Here is a 15,532-nt window from a genome sequence, read left to right on the forward strand (position 1 = left end):
GGGATGTTAAGCCCTATAAAACTGGCCCAAGCTAACCAATATTGGGGGGGGTTGAATTGGTATTTTAAAATTTCTTTTCACAAAGAATGAAAATCACATAAACCAAACTCACACCACAAAAATAAATGCGGAAATAAAAGTACGGAAGCAAAAAATAAGAACACAGAAATTTATAGTGGTTCGGTCAACTCGACCTACGTCCACTCCTTGGAGGCACCCTCCAAGTATTGCACTACAAAATGTGACTCTCCTTTAGCCCCCACTGCTAGGCGGAGAAGCCCTCACAAGAACCTCCTTTTTGCCACCCCGGCTAGGCAGAGAACCTATCTCCTTTTGCTTCCTCCTGAAGCTGGCAGAGAACCACAACCAAAAGCTAACTCCTTACCTCTACCGACCCTTCCCCGGACGAGAAACTCTAGACAAAGAAGAAGCAGAGCGATCCTTGAAGCAACCCTTGTGAATCCCCTCACAAGCTCCCCCTCACAAGATCCTCTCTCTCTCTCCCTCTCTCTCTTTCTCTCCTCAAGGTCTTCTCAGGTCAAGGCAGCAGCTAAAGGTTTTCAAAAATGTTGAACAAGAGCTCTTAAATAGAAGAGCTTCAAAGGAGTTCATTAATTGCAAGTTGCCTACTTTATAGTCCAGGCCGATATGGACATCGGCCTGGCCGATCAGTACATAACTCAGAAGATCAGCTAGAGCATCGCCCTGGATACAAAGCTGGACGATTGAAAATTAGATTGATCGTCCAGGCCGATCTCACAATCGTCCTGGCCGATCAGTTCAAATTATGGGAAAATCGTCTTGAGAATAGCCCTGGATACGAGCTGGCCGTTATTTATCGTCCTGAAGTAACTTAAGGTTTTTAACTGGATCATCCTGGCCGATCCTGCGATCGTCCAGGACTATATGATCGTATCAATCATCCTTAATTACTCCCTTGATTTCCTGATCAATTAAGGCATAATTTGTGAATATCGTCCAGGCCGATCAATGATCTTCCTGGTTGATAATTTAAAAATATAGTATACCTTAATTGTCTATGGTGGCAACTTCTTTCTGTTTTGAGCTCATCGTCCTGGCCGATGTGTTAATGACGGCTTCCTTAATTAAGAATCCTTATTTAGACTTTTCTGTTTTAAGCCTGATCGTCCAAGTCGATAAAAAAATCGTCCTGGCCGATATGAGTAAAAAAAGAAATTCTAAGTCTCTCAAACGTGTGTGTGTAGAGTTACTTAGCATCAGTCTCTTTAACCATTACAATTAGACTCAAGAAGTAAAAAAAGTACAGACTGACACAACCCTAAACCTATGCACTCCTAAACTGGCTTTGTCTGTTCATCCGATCTTCGATTCCTGAAAAGTTAGAAGCAACAAGCAGTCCAAGAGAAATAGTGTTTATCAATCATCAAAACATAAGCCATGAAAATAGATTTGCAACACTATCTACTTAAAAAATAAACTATCATCTCTAGAAATTTTAAACTGCCTGAAGTAGATGCAAAAGACAAGAAATAGAGAAAAAAGAACAAGAAAATAAGAATAAAAGCATTTTGATCTCGAACATGATGTTTACTAGTCACTTGCCCCTCCTTCATAAAAAGAAGATAGAATAGATCAAACATCTAGAGAAATAGGTCAAGGATGGAAAAATTAAATGCTAAAAGAAAATGAAATAATAAAATATTCAAATAAAGGTGAATGAAATACATATCAATCCGGAATCTAGTTCATAGGATGAATCATATGTGATTGAGAAAAAAGCCATAGGTTGTAGAATATAGGAACTCTATAAAACATCGAAAGTTTAAAATTTTATAGAAGTTGATAGCGATGAGGATAGGGCCCAAATAGCTAGGGAAAACAATATTAATCATAGGGAAACATAATCTTAATCACTTTGGATAGATTAAAGAAGTCTATGAAAAGTATTATCTTAATCCCACTATTTTAGAGTGATATAAAAAGGTTAGATGTGAAAGCCTCTCTTCCTTTAAACTAATAATCTAAGGCCAATACTTTTGTGCCTTCTACGAGCAAAATCATGAAAATTGATGTAACCCTTGATGATACATTTCTGAATGAAATAAATGAGCTTCATTTTGACTGGTATTTGAATTGTGTCAACAAATTTATCAAGAAAGGTTTAATACCAATAAATTGGACTACTAGTGAAGCATAATAATTCAAACACTCACGTAATATGAAAAAAAAAACAAATATCCATCAAGATTTGGTGACAGCTCTATTACTCTATGTTCATTTGATGATGAAAAATATTACTTAGTCATTCCAAATAGTCTAGAGTCTAATAATCACTTTTTAGCGAATGTTAAAACTTTAAGGAAATTATCTTAGAAACTTCAGATGATTTAGATGACTCTCAAGTTAGGGATACACCTTCAGAACTTGACGAGGAGATTAAAATTTTAGTCGTTGATTAAAAAAATGGTAATCAAGAAGATCCTTATTCAATTTTCAAAAGTTCCTTATTTAATGAGGATGTGAAAAAGAAAATGATTGAGTTACTTAAGAAATTTGAAAGACTATTTTGTTGGAGTTGTGAAGAAATGCCCAGATTATCTCTAGACATAGTATTTCACAATTTAAAAATTCAATTAGGAATGGTTTTGATCAAACAAGTTCCTCAATAAATGTGACTTAACATTGAATAACTTGTAAGAGTTGAATTTAAGAAATTAATTGATGATGGTTACATGAAAGAAAGAAATATTTGACTTGGTTTGCTAGCATTATCTATGTTAAGAAAAAAATGGTTGAATTTGTGTCTAAATTTATTTTAAAGATCTGAATAAAGCTTTTCCTAAAGATGAGTTTTTACTTCATAGATTAGAAATTATGATAGATATTGCTTCCTCACAAGTGATTTTTTTTTCTTTATTGATGGCTTATTCAAATATAATCAAATCAAAATTGCTCATAAAAATGAAAAGTATATAGCATTTAGAACACTGATAGGAATCTATTGTTATAAAGTTATTCTATTTTGTTTAAAGAATATTGGGTAACCAACCAGTGAGCAATGACAAGGAACTTTTATGAAATTATCCACATTCAGGTAGAATGTTGAGTCGATGAGCTAGACATTAAAATCCTTGAAAGAGATGATCACTTATATGACCTGAGAAAAATTTTCCAAAGGTTGCATCAACATAACTTAAAAATGAACCCTTTGAAGTATGCTTTTGGCATCACTTCAGAAATTGTTTTGGGTTTCATGGTTCAACACTGTGAAATCAAAATTGATTCAAAAAAAATTTAAAGAAATAATAGAAATGCCACCACCCAAAAGTCTTAGTCAATTAAGTTATTTTCAAGGTTGATTAACATACTTGAGGAGATTTATATCAAGCTTTTTTGGTAGATTTCAACCATTTGTAGCTATGTGCAAGAATGAGGCTTGATTTCAAGGGCATAAAATTGTTAGTAAGCATTTGATAATATAAAACATTATTTAACAAATCCTTCAGTCTTTGTTGCTCCCATCCCAAGGAAGCTGCTAATTTTATATGCAACTACTTTAAGTAAATCTCTTGGCACCTTATTAGCTTAAGTTAATGAGGAAGGGAAAGAGAATGGAATTTACTATATGAGTAGATTCTTACTTACAACTAAAGTAAATTATCTTTTGACATAGAATCATTATTTAGCTTTAATCTTCATCTCTTAGAAGTTAAGGTACTATATACTTTCTCATAAGGTGAATAAGATAACTAGAATAAATCCACTACAAAATTTTTTAATCATCTGACACTATTAGGGATATTAGCTCAATGGTTAATGATTTCTTCACTGTTTAAAATTATATTTATTACCTTAGAAGTTGTGAAAAAATAAAGCTATCATAGACTTTTTAGTAGCTCATCCAGTGCAAGATAATTATCTAACAAATGATAAATTACAAGATGAACAAATTATGAAATAAGAGTCAAATGAGAAGTCTATCTAGGAATTTTATTTTGATGGTTTTGCTTCCAATCAACAAGAAATATTTGATCTTATTTCCTCAGGGAAAGTTGGAATCAGCATAGTGTTGGTTACTCCAGATAAAGGATTAATGTATACCTTCTATTAGAATCTTGTACAAACATTAAAGCTGAGTACAAGACATTGATATATGGTTTATAGTTAACAGTTATGAATGAAATTCAAGAGATTAAAATCATTGGAGATTCTTAGTTAGTTATCAATCAAATAGATGCAATCTATCAAGTATTAAAGGAAAATTTGAAATATTTCGAGATTAGATATTTTAATAATAAATAATCTATGAAAAAAATCAATTAAAAATTAGTAATAAATTACTTAGACATTGAAGCTTTCTTACTCTTATGCTTAACTCTTTTAGGAAGGAAATGTGAATTTGATTGGAAAGCTTAAGGACTAAAACACTAAATTAAAATTCAATGGCTCTATGTAACCTATGTAACCCATTTTTGGAGTATTGGTAGTATTACAAATTTAAGAATATGACTTGTTAATTAGTGATTTATTGAATTTAGAAATCATTGAGCACTATGTTCTTTACAACTTAAAATATACAACTTCAACAATCAAAACACCTTTAAAATAAATTAAAAACTTCTAAAAATATAAAACTTGAAATCTAAACACCCTTCAATAATATTAATATAAATAAATTCAATTATAGATAACTTTAAAAATAAAGTCTAGGATCTATCCAAGCCACACAATCTTATACACACACTTATACAGTTTGCTATGAAAACTAACTAGGATGTTGGTTTGGTGCATTTTTCTTGGAGTTCCTTGCCTAGGGGGTTCTCAAGTTTGGAGTATTTACTTTCTATACTCTAGATTTCATATTTATATTTTTGTTGGTACATATTTGGAGTAGGCTCTTAGAATATTTTACATTTACTTGTATATATTAATAGAATATAATACATGTACATTATTATGTATTACTCTTATATATTCCTACAAAAGTAGAATTTACCTAGGCAATTATAGAAATAAAAATATAGAGGCAATGACATAAATGTAAATATTTTAGATACTTGTATTATTTGATCAGTTATACGATATCAATATTTATAAAAGAATTGAAAATAGTTGTTTATATATACTTATAGATTCCAAAAGTAAATGATCATTATTCCTTTGAAGATCACCATGTTTTGGAATTCTATAGAAGATCCAAAATCAAGAAGAATGAAGACCAAAATAAATAATCATATTTAAATCTATTTTGTACAGGAATAGAAATCCAATTTGGTGGAGCATGGTCACCTTTACCTTACAACAAACCCTTGGTTGTACTTTACAAAATTATCAATGAATAAATGTTTTTACATACATTATTATTCATGCATCATATCATTATGTTATCATATACATATTATAAAGTTATTAATTATTGTAGTCTAATTTCTAACTCCTTGATTCTAAGGATAGAGCCATCTAATCCAACATTCACATAACCATTGATTTTTCTTAGGATTGTTAGTTAGCAGCTCAGTCTAGGCAAGTGTAAGTCTAGATTATATACACCCCTCAATCTCTACACATTCCTTTCCTATTCTATCATTTCAAAATTTAAAATCTAAATTCTAAATCCAAGTCATTGATTTACAATCTAAAGCCTGTATACACTAAAAACCTGATAGCTCAAGCCTTTCTTTATATCTATATGAATTTGAGAATCTTTAGTATTCACTTTAATTTAGAGTATTCTCTCCAGAGATATAATTAACTATAGGGGCTTTCCCTTATAGAAAGTCTATAATCCAAGAATAAATAAATCCTATCTTAATTTCTTTTTAAGGTAAAGGAAGAATTTATGGACATAGACTTAGCTTTAAATATTGGTTTACTTTCATGATCAAAATATTAAGTGAATATTCTTTTTATCCTTCATGAGAAATTAAATATTTGTTAAGCTATGTTTGATTATGAAAATAAATATACTTATTTAATTTCATAATGATAAGTGAATATTCTTTTTACCCTTCATGATGAATTGAATATTCTTAATGCTTTGTTTGATTATTAAAATAAATGTAGTTTCCACATTCAAATTGATAGTAAAATATTAGTCAATACTTTGGGATGGTATAATGTTAATCTATGAATATTTGATTTAAAAAAAAAAATTATAGTGATCAGGTGGGCATTGAAAAGAAAGTAAAATTTCCCCATATGCATATTTTTGTTATAAGATATTTTATTACAAAATGATCTGCATAAATCAAAACCTTAGTGCCAATCAAATGAGTCCTTAATTTAACCAAAGCAAAGACAATTGCTGGTAGCTCTTTTTATGTGGTGGCGTAGTTACATTGAGCATCATTTAAAGTTCTACTAGCATGAAATATTGCATGATACTTTTTATTTTTCCTTTGACCCAAAACAACTCGACCATCATAATTTCTAGTATCACATATTAATTCAAAATGCAATGACCAATCAGGTTCAATAATAATAGGTATATCGATTAAATGCTATTTCAATACAATAAGGGCATATAAACATGTATTACTAAACTCAAAGGGTACATCTTTCTCAAGAAAATGACATAGATGTTTGGTGATCTTAGAAAAGTTCTTAATGAATATCCTATAAAATCTGACATGTCTTAAAAAACTTCTAATGCCTTCACAGAAGTAGGTGGTGGTAAATTTTCTATAACTTGAACCTTTTCCTCTTTCACCACTAATCATTTCTTTAAAACTTTTTGTCCTTGCACTATCCCTTCGGCAATTATAAATTGATACTTTTACCAATTCAATGCCAAATTTATTTCAACATGTCTTTTAAGCACAATCGTTAAATGATCTAAGAAAGGATAAAAGGCAGTGCCAAAAATAGAAAAGTCATTCATAAATACCTTAATGCCCTGCCCAATAACCTCTATAACATAGACATCATACAACATTAAAAAGTTGCAGGAGAATTACAAAGCTTCAAGGGTTTCTTCTTAAAGAAAATTCATAAAGTGAATGGTGAAAGTGGTCATATCCTTATCCTCTAGTAGTATAGGAATCTTCTGATACCCAAAATACCCATCTAAGAAATTATAAAAGGGATGTCATGCCAGTTTATCTAATATCTGGTCAATAAAGGGTAGGGGAAAATGATCTTTTCTAGTGCCTTATATAGCTAATTATAATCTATATAAATCCTCATACCAGTCACTTTCCTAATGGGAATCATATTATTAAGTTTTTTTTTTTTAAAGAAGAATTAATGCATTAAAAGCAAAAGAAGCAAACAAGAAAGGACTACAGATTCGATTCCTCCTTCAATAACTTTACAAATGAAGGAGGAATCTTATTCAAGCAAAGTTCTTCCCAAATAAAATTGTTAGCCGAGGCATACTTATCACACCAATCGGCCAACCTATTTCTACTCCTATCAATATGAGAGAAAATAACAAAATTAAATTCTAAAAAGAAATCAAACTCTTCTTCATCCTTGAACCCATTGATCCTTGCCTTTTGAAGCCTTCTAATAACATTTGCATTATCTCCTTCAATGATAGCTCCTTTGTATTTGAACATCCAATATTTAATGATTCCTTTTAAAGATTTGATTGCAAGAAGTTCCAAATGAAATACATCCCAATGAATGTATTTTTTTCCAAAGCCAATAAGAATCTCCCCTTGCTATCATGTATGACTCCTCCAATACCAGCTTTATAAGAATTATTAAGAGAAGCGTCTACATTGATTTTTCACCATTTGGGTGGAGGGGGATGCCAAGATTTGGACAGCCTAGTAGGCTGGTTAACATCCCATTGTTTCGAATAATGATTAACAATCAATTTAGATAAAGAAGAATAGCTAACTACTTCAGCAGCCACAGAGATAGCTCCCTCAACCACTTTGTCATGAGTAAATTTGTTTCTAGCTTTCCAAGATAAAAAGAGGACATTGAAGAACAAATTAAGAATCATACCGTTATGAGCTGCTGTATGTTCCATCCAACTGTAGCAATCATGTAAGTTATCAAAGAAAGGAATCCCAAAGCCCCATTTGTTTATTTGAGAGAAAGCCTCCTTGATCTTGGAGCATTTGCAAATAATATGCTCCATATCTTCAATGTCGTCCATGCATCTTGGACAAACTTTATTCTCTTGCAATCTTCTATGAACTAAATAATGATTAGTTGGTATTGCTCCTTGAATAACCGCTAGCAAAATATTTCCACCCTCGGGCTGAGATTAGGTTTCTTCATCCATTTTGAGTAATTACTGTCTGGCAGGTTTTGAAATCTGGAATCAGCAATCATACCAAAAATTGTTCTCCCTGATCCCTTATGGATGAGCTCTTGTTTATCCTCCTGCTGTTCAGTCCTTATGGTTGTTTGTAGAATAAGTTCCACCATTTCATCACCAAATACTTTCCTCAATTCAGCCACATTCCATTCATTATCTTCAATGAACTTCTCCAGTAAAACTGATTCTTCTCCTTGAGGAACAATAAAAGAAGGACATTCATTTAAGCTCCTATCAAACAACCACTTATCTTCAAATACTTTAATAGATGAACCATTTCCCACAGTCCATTTCAATACTGGTTAAAGAGCTTTACCTCCAACATTAATGATTTTCCAAGAGGAGGACACATTCCTCTTAAAATTCCCATCAACAATCCTAGAGCTGTATTTTGGAGCCAATAATTTGAATAAAAAAGAGTTTTTATTCAAAAACCTCCATGTAAGTCTAGATCTCAATTAATCCACCTTAGAAGTAGGAGAGCTCAAACCCCTTCCTCCTTTATTTACCGGTTTGCAAAGATCCTCCCATTTAACATAATGAATGCCAATATCACCATTGGGCTTATTCCAAATAAAACTTCTGCAAATTTTGTTAATTTCTTCAAGAATACTAAAAGGAACCAAGGAATGTGTACTATAGAAAGTAGGGATAGCCAAAGTAACCGACTTCACAAGAGCAATCTTCCCTGCCAAGGATAGGAGCTTGCTTCCCCAAGTGTTGATCTACTTTAATGATTTCTCAATGATGAATTGATAATCATTAGCCTTTAATCTCCTGAGAGCCATCTTGATTCCAAGGTAAGTAAATTCTTTTACTGCCTCGATTCCCAAAGTTCTTGTAATAGCCTTCCTCCTTCTTCTATCAACCAATTTTCCAAATAAAATTCCAGATTTCCCCTTATTAATACATTGTCCAGTCCAATTGTTGAAATTGGAAAGGATACCCTTCACCTCCAATGCCACCTTCTTACTTGCTTCCGAATACAACAAAACAACATCTGCGTATAGCAAGTGTGAAACCCGAGGTCAATGAGTAGAGATGTTCACTCCAATAGAACTCAAAGCAAGTGCATTTGATAGAAGCTGGGAGCCCAATATAAAAAGGAATAGGGACAATGGGCAGCCTTGCTGAAAACCAATCATGGCTGAAATCCAATCTGATTGGCTCCCATTAATAATAATAGAAAACCTTGGCATTAATACACATTCTAAAATTAATTTAGAGAACATTGGAGGGAATTCAAAGTATTTCAAGACTCCTTCAAGAGTATCCCAACTCATTGAGTCATAAGCTTGTTCCATATCAATTTTATAAGCTATCAACCCTTTAGTAGAATTTGAAAATCTAAATTTATGAAATACCTCTTGAGCAATCAAAACATGATCTGAAATAGATCTCCCTTGGATGAATGCCGCTTGCTCCTTTGAAATGACTTTGGGATTAATCATAATGAGTCTATTAAGAATAACTTTAGCCGCCACTTTGTATACAGAGTTACAAAGGCTGATTGGCCTAAATTTTGGAGGACTCAAAGGATTTGAAACTTTTGGAATTAAAACTATCAAAGTATCTTTCTAAGAATTATCCATTTTTCCATGCTGAAGAAAATAAGTGATAGCATTCAAAAAATCATGTTTAATTATGTCCCAATAAGATTTTAAAAAAGAATAAGTGATTCCATCACAACCCGGAGCAATGTTGGTCCCCAAATCTTTTATGACCAGCTCAACCTCTTCCACCCAAAAATCTATATCTAGCCAAGTTCTGTCACCACTATTCAAGGTAACATTCGGTTTGGGCCAACCCTCCAGCAAGCTTTCCCTATACCTCCACTTTTGTTTAAAGAACCTGATATGAATATCCTCAATCTGATTTTTTTCTTCCATAACATTTCCATCTTCATCTTTTATCTTCACAATGTTATTCAACCTTCTTTTAGCACTAACATAGGAGTGAAAAAACTTAGAATTGCAATCTCCATCAATCATCCATTTGACTTTAGCTCTTTGTTTCCACCAAGTGTTCAATCTAGCCAATGTAGAATTCAGCTCAAACCCTTTGGCTTTTAATTTCCAGCAATCTTCATTTGACAATTGGGCCATTTTAGCTTCCAATTTTTGAAGTTCCAGTATTTCCTCCATCAATTTATCTTTAGCTAAATTCAGGTTCACCTTCTTAGCTTTACTCTAAAAGAATAAAGATCTTAGAAATCTTCTAAATTTTGAGTTTAAAATGTGAGTTTAAAATGTGAGCATGACTTCCTTGATATTTAATGGCCCAAGCCTTCTTGACCACCTTAAGAGCAGCCAGATAAGAAATCCATATATCCTCAAACTTAATAGTTTTAACAGATGGAGGTTTCAAATTGAGGATATTAAGGATTATTGGGCAATAGTCGGAAGCAATTCTAGCTAAGTGATTAACAATCAATTGAGAAGATAAATTTAATGCATTTTAATTAAGAAAACACCTGTCAAGCCTTTCCAATATCCGTGCTCCTCCAATTTTATTGTTGCACCAGGTGAACCGGGGACTAATGAAGCTTACCTCATGGTAATCATTGTTGGTGAAGAAGGACTCCATTTCCTTTGAACCTTCAGTAAATTGAAACCTTTTGCCTCCTTTTTTTATGACACTATAGTAATTCCACCTTTATTTAGGATATAATGAATAGGACTCACCTAGGTATTATAAAAAATTGGATAATTTGCTAACCATTTAAGTTTCTCTTTCTTAAATACTTCTTTCATGGCTAGGTTCAATCTACCTTGGGGATCAACTTTTGGCAAGGAATACCCATCTATTAATATCTTTTAAATATATAAATATGGACTAATTTCTTTAATATCATCTATCGTCTAGCCAAAAGATTTATTATATTCACTTAGAACCTTAATCAACTTGCCTTCTCAAACCTCTCTTACATATGTAGAAATGATTACATGAAAGGTTAAATTTTTACCTAAGAATGCAAACTTAAAATGACTTGGTAGGGCCTTAAGCTCTAAAGAAAAGAGCTTCCATAATAGTTGATCTAAATTATCTTCCTGGAGTTGAAGTATCTAGAGTCTTATACTTCTCCTTATATTCCCTAGGGTTTTCGCTAATAAAATTTAATGACTCTCCTTGCCCCTTACTATCCTCCACAATACCTACTTCCAAACAACCTCAAAAATATTCGTCATTTTTATCAATATGGAACTTTGTAGACTTAAACACATTTTTAGAAACCTCTTTATCCTAAACTCTCATAGTAAGCACACTCTTATGGACATCAATCATAGCCTGCATGTTGCTAGAAAATGTCTCCCTAAAATAATAGGTATCTCCATATCTTCCTGCATATCTAGGATAATAAAATATAAAGGAAAAATAAACTTATCTAACTTAATAAGCACATCCTTATCATCTGCTTAGGATAAGTTAAAGATATATTAGTATGTTATAAGGTGATAGTGGTAGGTTGAGCTCTCCTAAGTCTAATCTCTTGAAAATGGATAAAGGCATATGATTAATGCTAGCACCTAATCACACAATGCTCTTCCATAAAATTTGCCCCCTATATCTATTAGAATGATAAAGCTACCAAGATTCTTTAGCTTTTTAGGAAATTTTTTCTATAAGATAGTGCTGTATTCCTCAATCAATGCTACAGTCTCAAATTTATCATATTTTCTCTTCTTTTTAATGATGTCTTTCATAAGTTTTATATATGTGGGAATATGATCTAAGTCTTCCTAGAAATAAATATTAATATTAATTTTTTTTAAATGCTTCATAAAATCTTGAAAATTACTTATTTTAATTTTTATTTGATCAATCATTGGGGAATAGGTGGTGGTGGCCTCACTATAATCTTTATAATATGTTTTTCAACTTCCTTGACGGGCTAAGGTTACTCCTTAGGTGGGTTAGTCACTAAAGGTTCTTTAAAAACCATTTCCTCTTGGTTTTGATCCATAATATTATGGGCGTGGAAAAAATTTTATATAATCCTCACACATGATTCACTTTAAACAATATTAGGTTTCTATAATCAAATCTACATGGATTGACATTATACTATACCAAAGGATAGAATAATGTCTCACACTCCATTTAAGAAGAGAACCTTTAATTTATTTTCATTATCGAATACAACATATGGTTGTGAAACTAGACCAACCTCTTCCCTTGGGTGTTTGGGTGGAAGGCATGGCGGGAAGATTTTTCAAAAAGTGGAATATGAGAGGATTTCTACTTTCTGTTATGAATGTGGAATGATTGGTCATGTCAAAGGTAATTGTAAGAAGGAAAACACGGTGGTGAAAAGTAGGGTGGATGGTGTTATCAAGCAAGTTCAAGACAACCATGATAGTGGAAGGCCGGTGAATAAGGTATTTATTCAGAAGACTTTAAGCAACCTTGCTATTATGGAGATAGATAAAATTATCAGTTTGGGGATCAATGAAATAGATATTGTTGTAAATGTGGGAGTAGAGAAGGTTATTGAAGACAATATGTTGGTGGAAGAGGGTGAAATTATTTTGGAAAGTGAGATGGGTAATAAAAGTTTGGCAAATTCTTTGGAGTTCAGCAACCCATCTTCTGAGGTGCTGAAAGAGCTTGGTGGTGGCAATATAGTAAAGTCTTCACCCATCTCTTCTTCTATCAGTATTGCGATTAATAAATTTTAAGCTTTGAATGATTGTGTGGAGGAAAAGCTAAATTGTCATGAGACTCTTAGTAAGAAGTAAGTGAGTGACATTAATAATAGTTTACCTTTGAAGAATGGGGTTACTTTTGAAATTATCATGTCGATGGGACATGGAAGTATAGGGGTGTTGGAGAAGAAGGAGGTTGGTGGTAATAATGATGGGGGGCTAAAGCTAAATTAGCAAAGGAATTGAGATCGCTTGGGCTAGTTAAAATCTTACCTCTTGTCAGGAATGTTGATGGGAATGTTAAAGTAAGTGGCGGGGGCTCTCCCCCTTTGATGGATCAATGAATGATATTGCTTTTTGGAATTATAGAGGGGTTAAAAGAGGGAATCCTCTCTATACTTAAAGGAGTTTATAAAAGAGTTTAACATATCTTTTGTGGGCATGGTTGAGACTAAAATCTCTTCCTTGTATAGATTGGCATTTCAAAAAATGATGGGAGCTGATTTGGATTACTTTTTACTTCCATCTGAAGGATTGTCTAAGGGTATTATGGTGATGTCTGAAAGTTTGTTAGGGAGGTTAGGCCCTATGAACTAGTCCCGAGGCTAACCAAGAGGGGGGGGGGGGGAATTGGTATTTTTAAAAAATTCTTTAAAACCAAGAACAAATATCACAAACCAAAATCACCATGGAAAAACAAGTACGGAAAATTAAAGTGCGGAAGAAGTAAAAGAACACAAGGGTTTATAGTGGTTCGGTCAACTTGACCTACGACCACTCCCCGGAGGCGCCCTCCAAGTATTGCACTACCAACGTGACTCTCCTTTAGCCCCCACAGCTAGGCGGAGAAGCCCTTACAAAGCACCTCCTTTTTGCCACACCCGGTAAGGCAGAGAACTCAACTCCTTTTGCTTCCTCCTCAAGCAGGCAGAGAACCTCGATCGATTGTTGAAGCTTACCTCTCCCAACCCTTCCAAGGATAAGAGACTCTAGGGAAGAAGAAGTGGAATAATGCTTGGAGCAACCCTTGTGAACTCCCTCAAAAGCTCCCCCTCACAAGATCCTCTCTCTCTCTCTCTCCCTCTCTCTCTCTCCTTTAGGTTTTCTTAAGTCAAGACAGCAGCCAAAGATCTTCAAAAAATGTTGAACAAGAGCTCTTAAATAGAAGAGCTTCAAAGGAGCTCAATAATTGCAAGTTGCCGACTTTATTGTCCAGGATGATAATAATATCATCATGTACGATTAGTTCAAAACACAGAAGATCGGCCAGAACATCGCCCTGAAGATGATCTCGACGATTGAAAATTGGCTTGATCATCAAGGCCGATCTCATGATCATCCCGGACGATTAGTTCAAATCAGAGGACAATTATCCAGAGCATCGCCTGAATTCGAGCTGGGCGATAGTTATCGTCCAGGAGTAACTAAGGGTTTTTAATAGATCATCCAGGATGATGTGATCGTATCAATCATCCTTAATTACTTGCTTGATTCCTGGATCAATTTAGGCATAATTGTGTAATATCGTCCATGTCAATCTCACGATCGTCCCGACCGATTTCCAAAAATATAGAATACCTAAATTGATTATGGCGGCTATTTCTTTCTATTTTGAGCATACCGTCCATGCCGATCAGATTATTACGGCTTCCTTAACTAAGAAATCCTGATTAGAACTTCTATTTTGAACTCGATCATCCAGGATAATATAAATATCGTCCAGGATGATGTGAGTAAAAACATAAATTCTAAATCTCTCAAGTGTGTGTGTAGGGTTACTTAACATCAGTCACTTCAAACATTTACAATTGACTCAAGAAAGGGAAAAAAGAAAATTACAGACTGACTTAACCCTAATCTACCCAGTCTTGAGCGGATTCTGATTTCCGTCCAATCTTTGAGTCCTTAAAAGTCAGTAGAGAAAAGACAGTTGTATTGTTTGCTATCATCAAAACCATAATTCATGAAACCAAATCTGCAACAATCTCCTCCTTTTGGATGATGGAAAACACTCTGATGATTATTTCAAAAATAGTAGTGTAAAATAAAAATTCAGAATACATGTTCAAACATACAACCAAATTAAGAATAAAAGTTCAAACATACAACCCTACTAACATGCAACCCTACTACTCCCCCTTTTGATATCTCAAAAAAGAGGAGGAAACTAAAAAGCAACAAAATCAGAAAAAGTATAAAAAGAAGAAAAGATAAACATAAGCAACTACATGAAATAAAAGCTAAGACTAGAAAAATGAGAGTCCCTGATCATCAGACGGAGGTGGTGGTGGTGGTGGTGGCTGCTGAAAGTAACTAGTTAAGGCAGCAAACTGTGAGCCAAACCAGGCCATGTCCTGGTCGTGCTGCTGCTGCTGGTGAACAGCAAGAGTATAGAAATGGACTATAACCTCATCGTGCTGCTGTTGCTGGTGAGATACAAAAGTGTCAAATCGGGTCTCCAACTGATCAAATCTCTCTACTAACTGATCAAACAGTAAGTGCTGACAGAGAGGAGCAGGCTCAGGAACAGGATCAGGAGCCTCCTCCTCCTCGGCCCTCTGAGGTTCCCCATCCCCTGGGTGAAGATGAGTGGTTTGAAGGATATGAAAAGAGTTGTTCGAGTAGAAGA

This window comes from Dendrobium catenatum, unplaced genomic scaffold, assembly GCF_001605985.2.
Source record: "Dendrobium catenatum unplaced genomic scaffold, ASM160598v2 fragScaff_scaffold_1236, whole genome shotgun sequence".
NCBI classification, from domain to species: Eukaryota; Viridiplantae; Streptophyta; class Magnoliopsida; order Asparagales; family Orchidaceae; genus Dendrobium; species Dendrobium catenatum.